Source organism: Lonchura striata, chromosome 3 (assembly GCF_050655825.1).
Source record: "Lonchura striata isolate lonStrDom1 chromosome 3, ASM5065582v1, whole genome shotgun sequence".
Classification (NCBI taxonomy): domain Eukaryota; kingdom Metazoa; phylum Chordata; class Aves; order Passeriformes; family Estrildidae; genus Lonchura; species Lonchura striata.
The window spans coordinates 100,789,238-100,796,353 of NC_140705.1; the positions used below are offsets into that span (position 1 = coordinate 100,789,238).

Sequence of the window (7,116 nt, forward strand, 5' to 3'; positions counted from 1 at the left end):
AAAAAGTAACTTTTAAATAAAACAATTTTGGTTTTGTACCCATACTTCTACTTTAATCAGATCTGTTTCTGCAATATTACTGTCCTGTTGCTACTTGGCACATTATTCTTCACATTCTTCAGCAGTTTAGACATTGTCTAGGGATCTTAATCCCCAGTGCAAAGAGGAAACTCCTGACACTTTAGAACTGTGAGCATGGCACAAGTCCATTCAGTAAATTGTCTTGGGTTACTCTATGACTCCAATATGCCTCTGATGCTGAAAAGGCAAGTGATGGAAGTGACAATGAGAGCAGTTTCCAGTCTCATCCCATAGCTCTGTCCTGAGGTGTCCTGAGGTGTTCCAGCTATTGCACTTCAAAATTAGGGTTAGGGAGTACCGTGAGGGAAGATCATTCCTAAGGATCAGTTCTTGCAGGATGAATGAAGTTTTTTCTCCCTCCAGCCTTTGCAATCCTCTGACATTACCCACCATGGATTACATTCTCCACCACTCCTGGCATTCTCCTCATGCCACATTTCAGACCATAAAACATGTGATACAAACTCCTCATGTGCAGTGTTCTCTCAGGAAAACACAATCTTTTTGGAACTTCCCATTTAGACCATCTCATTTTCAATTCAAAACAAGCTTGCAATATTATCCACAGCTCATTTCCTACTTCCCCCAGAACAACAGATCTATACATTTATCCACTTTCTATGGTGTATAAATTTACCTCACTGTGCAAATATGCAGAGCAGTGCTTGAATGCATATTTACAAAGAAAATATTGCTTCAGGGAGCACGAGGGATGTGTTATTCCCTGTTCTCTGAGTTCAGTCAGCAAAATCTCCTTGATGGATGTCAACAGTCAGTCACAATTTTCATCTGTAAAAATAGGAGAAGGATCTGACAGCCATAAAAATTACATCTGTTCCACTGCAACCATCTGTAATTCAATCTGCAAAATATTAATCAAGTTTATTTGACATGATTTTTCCTCTATCATCAGCTCATGATGCTTATTGCTTCTTGGTCTGTTACAATTATACACAAGACTTTTACTGTCCTTAATATTTATTCCTTTACTTTCAGAGAGATTGAGTTAGATTTATTGGACAATGCTTTTTAAGATCAATACCACATTCATTACCTTCTTTTAATCATTCTATACATATCATCTCTTTGCTATATGACTCTCCATGGTCTGGCCTTTCTTTGCACTGCTAACCTAGCATGGTATGTTTAGGTTTCACGGGACATTTCAATGTTATAACTCCCTAAACACTCAGAGATTAGCAGGTCAAACACCTTCTTGCATTTTATGAAAATTTCTTAGTTTCATTTTACTATCCTGAGTTCTCAGACCTTGCTCTGATGTCAGGATACATTTCATTTTTCCCAACAATGACAAGGGAAGAGTACTTCCCTCACCTCCCTCCTTTAAGCTAAACACACATTCACAAATCAGGTCAAATTCCAGTATCCTAGAAGTCAGGCTTAGAGTTAAATATTTTCTTAGTTTGTAGAAAGATCTAAACACTAGAGTGAAACTCAGTGGGGGAAACTGGGCAACAAGGAACACACTTAAACACAAACAAATCCACTGCATAAAAACATGGACAACAACTTGCTCTGCAAATGTTCTACTGGAGAACACTTGGAAATTATTGTAGATCACAAGATGAAAATAATGGATCCCCAGCACTTTAGAAAGGAAAGAACAGACTGTACAGAGATGCACAAACAAAATCCTGAAGGAATTCCCCTCAGACCATGAGAGATTCACAAGGCTGCAGGTAAATACAGCTCCCTGATGTATGTTCCACATCTGAGGAGGGAAGGAGGCAATACACAGCTCCAGCTCCTCACCCCAGCCAAACAACACTCTGCCAGTACAGGTTTTTTTATTAAAATGCGACATCTGAATACTTTTTTTCACAAAGATGGAAGAGATTCTGACTCAGAATCTGAGTCTTCATATAAAGCAAAGCACCTCTCAAAGATCCCCACTATGTCTTATGATTCTTTGTTTAAACTTAAAATTTCATTTTTAGATTTTATAAACTTGTCAGTTTCAGGAAAAAAAATTAAACATGGGCTAAATGTTAAACATGAATATTAATCTTAAACACGGCTGTTAAAATCTGAATGTTTGTGATAAATAAAGCAGTCTCTCTATCAGGTGCTTATTCTTTTTGTCATTCTCCAAATGAGATTTCAAATTAGAAAGGTTTGACCTACTCATCCCCTGATACAGTTACCAAGGAAGTCATAACAGACAAGAAGAGAGCTGTTTCTACCTAGCATTTCCAAGCAAAAGTCAAGAATCATAAATTAAACTTACCTCAAAGTATCCAAAGCACTATCAGTGTAAATGCTGGATTCTAATAAAATCTCTGTAAATGTTTTCTACCTCTGGTACTGCAGCTCAAGAGGACATAAATTGCTGTTTCATTCACAGAGGGACATTTAGCCTTCTTTTTAAATGAATTCTAAAACCTTGTGAAATCTGCACATTTAGCCACTGGTCTGCAAATATTAGGAGTGCCTAAATTCTAAAATATTTTTAAGCATGTCAATTTAACATACAGCCAGATGTAAATTGTCTACTTTCAGCCTGATTCTTTGGCCTAGCTTTTTGCTAATTAAATCTAAATAATGTCAGGTAATGTTAGGGAAAATGAACTAATTTCAATAGCAGGAAGTTGTATAAAAATACATTTCCTAAAAAAAGGACACATTTACAAGGTTTTGTTTTATCTGATACATTGGCTAAAATCCTAGCTGGAACCCGTTGCTTTCTGCAAAAGCTTGAGTTTGACCCTTAGACAATATTGCTACTTTCAGATACAAAAAAATCCTAATAACAAAACTGATTTAAAAATTCTATTTTGAAAACATTAAAATTGAATTCCAATTTTACTCATCCACTCTAAAGTTTAGTCCATCCCATTTACCAAATTAACAGAGTTATCACAAGAGCTAGAGACATGTAGGAAGCAGGAAATATGCTGAAATTCATTCCTGCCTTCCTCCCTGCCTGGCTGCCAAGTATTGCATGACTGGCAATCCTAACAATCAGAATTAAAAAGACAGAGTGCTCAAATCTATGATTTAGCTAAGCTGTTGCTCCTTCCCTTTCCCCTTGTTTATAACAGCATTTATTCTCTCATATTGAGTAGCAAGGATGAAGAAATTAGGTAATTTCTTCAGGTCTGCATGGCCTCTTGCTGACCTGCCTGCTGCTCAGTACAGGAGGCATCTGAAGCCCATTTTGACACAACATGAGCTCCTACTTTGGCTTTTTTGATGGAAAGAAGAGAAGACACTTTAAAATTGCACTGAGGAGGGATAATTACAGAAGGCACTCTCTCTAGCTGCTGCCAGCTTTGCAGAATTGGCTTAGTAAAAGAAAGACAAGTGCCTGAAACATTTCATCATTTAGCCATCCTGCCTTTTTCTTATCAGTAATTAGCATGAGTAGCAGAATGTGTGCACTTCCTCAATGGAAGTAATTACTGTGTAGAACTCCAGAAGTTTTCAACCCAAAGCTTAAAAGACATGTAAATGACATACACCTTCTGCAGGATTTCTAGAGGGACATTTTGTCCTCTCTGTCCTTCAAAAAAAAAAAAAAAGAGAAAATAAACTATATTTTTCTTACCACAGAGATAAAAATACAGCTTACTAGTGACTAGGCATGTTTCAAGGCTGGATAAATTTTTTTCCTGTACTATCATGATGAACAATCAGAGAAACAACAGATATCTAGTGCTGTTGCCCTGATTTTAAAGCAATATTTCTGCCATTGATGAGTTAGGCTTTCCAAGTCAACTTTACTCCTATTTTTCATAAATTAGCTTTTGTTTTCAACCAGAAAACACTGCAGTCTCTGGTAGGAAAAAAATAAGAGATTTGTAATGAGGAAAGGAATTGAAAATACCTCTAAATTTAGGTAAAACTCTCCCATTTCTGTCATCTACACCCTGCCTCTTCCCAATTAAATACAATAACGCTGTGTTCTCTCAGCAGACCTGCTTCTTCAAGACAGACACACACACACACTCTTCAGTCTGAGGCAGAAGAGATCACTGAGGCCATTGGGAGGCAAGGGTTGCCTTTCAGGGGACTGTAGAACACAATGAAATGCACCCAACAGTCCTGTTTGTCACTTATTTGTGAGAGGAGACCAGAAATGTTTTCAGTGGAAACAGTTCATGACATTCAAGGTTGGGCAGAAGGAAAACAAAAGCACAGAGTGAAAATAATGTGTGAAGGAGGGAACTGAAAAAGGTAAAAGTGATGAAGGAAGTGGGACAAAAAATGCACTGCAGACAATTACATCTACATAAAAAGAGGTTTTACTCTTGGTTCCTACAGGACTGGTCTGCAAGTATAGGCTGAAAGGCATAACATTGAAGAGAGCAATTATTACTGGTAAATATGGGAGAATGTCATACTGCCATAACTATGAATAGATGTTCCCTCCTCAGGAACTGGAAAAGTGCAGCTAGATGTTTAAGAGAGATGCAAGTTTCCAAGCCCCAGACAGCAGCGTGGGAGGCCCCAGTGCCATCCCAGCAGGTAAGTGTCAGTGCTATTCTGGAAACCATCTTCAGCATGTACCCAAATTAACAGCACCATGGAGAACACATTTCCTGTACAGGCTTCTAGGGAAGTTTCAGAGACAGATGACAACATGATAGCAAAATGAAGCCAAAAGTATCTTATTTTTAAAAAAGATAGACTGTCTTAAAATAGTTGAAGACTAAAGAGTCTCCTTAAAGCTATAGAAATAGTTGTTCAACAGCATGTGCCAGAGAAACATGCTAATAAATTCAGAATTTCACCTGTGACTCAGGATCACAGATTTGGTTGTTGGAAAACTTTGTTTTTGATAATGTGTTTTGTATTCAGCAAGGAATGTTAAAGCAAGAGAGCTTGAGACTCAGCCTTGAAGGCACTGGGATGTGTTCTGTCCCTGGAGTATGAGTGCTACATGGTGAAGAGAGCCTCAGATACAAGGTCTATCAATATTGTCACTGCACACAACTCACTGATTTCATCTTGCTGGTGGTCTCTATCACAATAAAAAAATTAAAAGCATTTTTGAAAAGGGTCAGAAAAAGCTAGGCACTTTATTTCCATGAGGTCTTTGGGGAAAGTATCTAAGTATTACTGAAAAAAAAAGATCATATTAAGATCATATTAAAATGAATTTTCCTGTATTTGTAAGTGGGAGTAGCTTTTAGAGTAAAACATTATTAACAATCTGGCAGGTTTGTGGGTCTGGCTCTTCTGTCTTCAGAATGCAGTTAATTTATAAATATAATTTGAGACATAGGCCAGTTGCAAAAATTACTCATCTACCTCCTCTTGGATGACCAGGCAATTATGGTTTTATTTTATTCTCTGTAATTAAATTGGTTAACTGAAAACTGAGTGACTCATACTTTCTACAGAAAATTTTATCATATTTTTTGCTGCTAATATTTCCCCCCCATTCCCCTTCAAAGGGTTTGACATGGCTGGACTTGGTGGATCCTTTGCCGTTTAGTTCAGTTCACAGAAAAATAGTACAGGGATCAGATCTCCTGTTCAATCACCCAACACATTCTATTGGTATTTCCCAGGTAACATCAACAGCTCCATGAATTCTTAGCCTTTCTGTACCTCTGTGCAATGCCAAACTGAGCACAAACTGGAAATGGCTCCTTGCCTCCATTCATCCTCTGGAAGGGGCTTATTCCATTAATCACACAGACAAATGGGCTCACATTTTGTACTATTATCCTACCTGACACTGCTTTCTTTGGCTTTCATAGCAAGACATTTGTTATTGCTAATGTTCAGGGCATAGCTGGACTTGTGTAGCATCCAAGTGTCTGCTTGAAAAATAGCAGGGTCCTGAAAGAATCTCTGTCTGCTCTACAAGTGCCTTCCCTGAGATCCTTCCAGCCTTTTTCTTCCTGCTTATGTCTGGAAAGAAATTAAATTAAGGTTGTGAGTATCTTACCACATCATTTCTGAAAATGATTCTGCCTGAAGGAGCTGCGTGTTTGCAGCACTTTATTAGCATGTACTGCATAAATGTGGGTATAGCCTCAACCCTGTGTCTCAATCAACCCAAGTTTTGCTGCCTCAGAAAATGACATTTAACTTCCACTGGAGAATCTGGGGACTCCAAAGGTGTAATATGCAAGTACAATTTAGGGCAGGTCTGACACAGATCTGACAGAAGCTTAATTAACTATGAAGTCTAGGATAGCATATTTCTCTGCTCCCCAGCTCTCATCCAAGTTTTTGTAGAGACCCAAACTATGTACTGTTGTTCAAAAATGGTTGTTTTAAGATTGTTTAAAGAACTCTCATATCATAATGTGGCCTGGTCGGGAGTGGGGAGGGGGATGAACCAGCATACTCTTTCAAAAAATAAAAATAAATAAAAGAAGTGAGAAAAAGCAATTACTTCATTGTTAGGAAAGCCAGGTATCTGCCCCTGGGAGGAATTAATTCAGTAATTCATTTGCTAACTGTCATGTTTGTGAGGACTCAAACAGTAAATAACATGAGCATATGGAGAGATGTCTCTTGGTGGAGCCTCTAGAAGTGGCACACCCAGTATGAGCTTAGCTCAGAAGCGAGGAGCTGCAAACAAACATACACTGTTAACTTTTAATTGAAATGAATGTTTTTTAAGTCAAAGTTGCTTCATAGCCAGCCCTTTCAATTTAAAATATTAATACTTTTACCACCACACTCCTTCCACTCCCAGAATCATAGACTACAAATTGTCTCAGTTTGGGGGGGTATATTTGTAGGTGGTGGAAGTTTCCAAGATTCCAAGCACACAGAAGCTGTTCCTTCAGCAAGACCTTATCAAAGAGCTTTACCTTGCCATATGACATGCTGCAGGAGATTGCCTATACTGCTTTTTAAAGACACACTGTCCTTCCTGAATGGGCAAAGAGTTCCCTCCTAAGAGAGCAAAACCAGCTGAGAGGAAATAAGATTACTCTACAAATAAGATTGCCAAACTTGCAAAAGACTGGTTGCAAAGACACAGAGATATCAGGAAAATCCAGGGACCGACCTTGAGAATAGAATTTTTAAAGTCCTATTCAGACTCAC

At 38.1% G+C, this 7,116-nt stretch overlaps 1 long non-coding RNA gene across 34 annotated transcripts in view; it reads right to left on the reverse strand.

The window, feature by feature from the left end:
- Positions 1-7,116, reverse strand: part of LOC116183367 (uncharacterized) — a 487,183-nt gene that overhangs the window by 451,142 nt on the left and 28,925 nt on the right. For 2 of the 34 annotated variants that reach the window (XR_014954483.1, XR_014954478.1), the window contains exon 2: positions 719-870. The exons of the other annotated variants lie outside the window; for them this stretch is intronic. This is a non-coding gene — a long non-coding RNA (uncharacterized LOC116183367). The remainder of the gene's footprint in view (positions 1-718; positions 871-7,116) is intronic. 34 annotated transcript variants of the gene reach the window in all.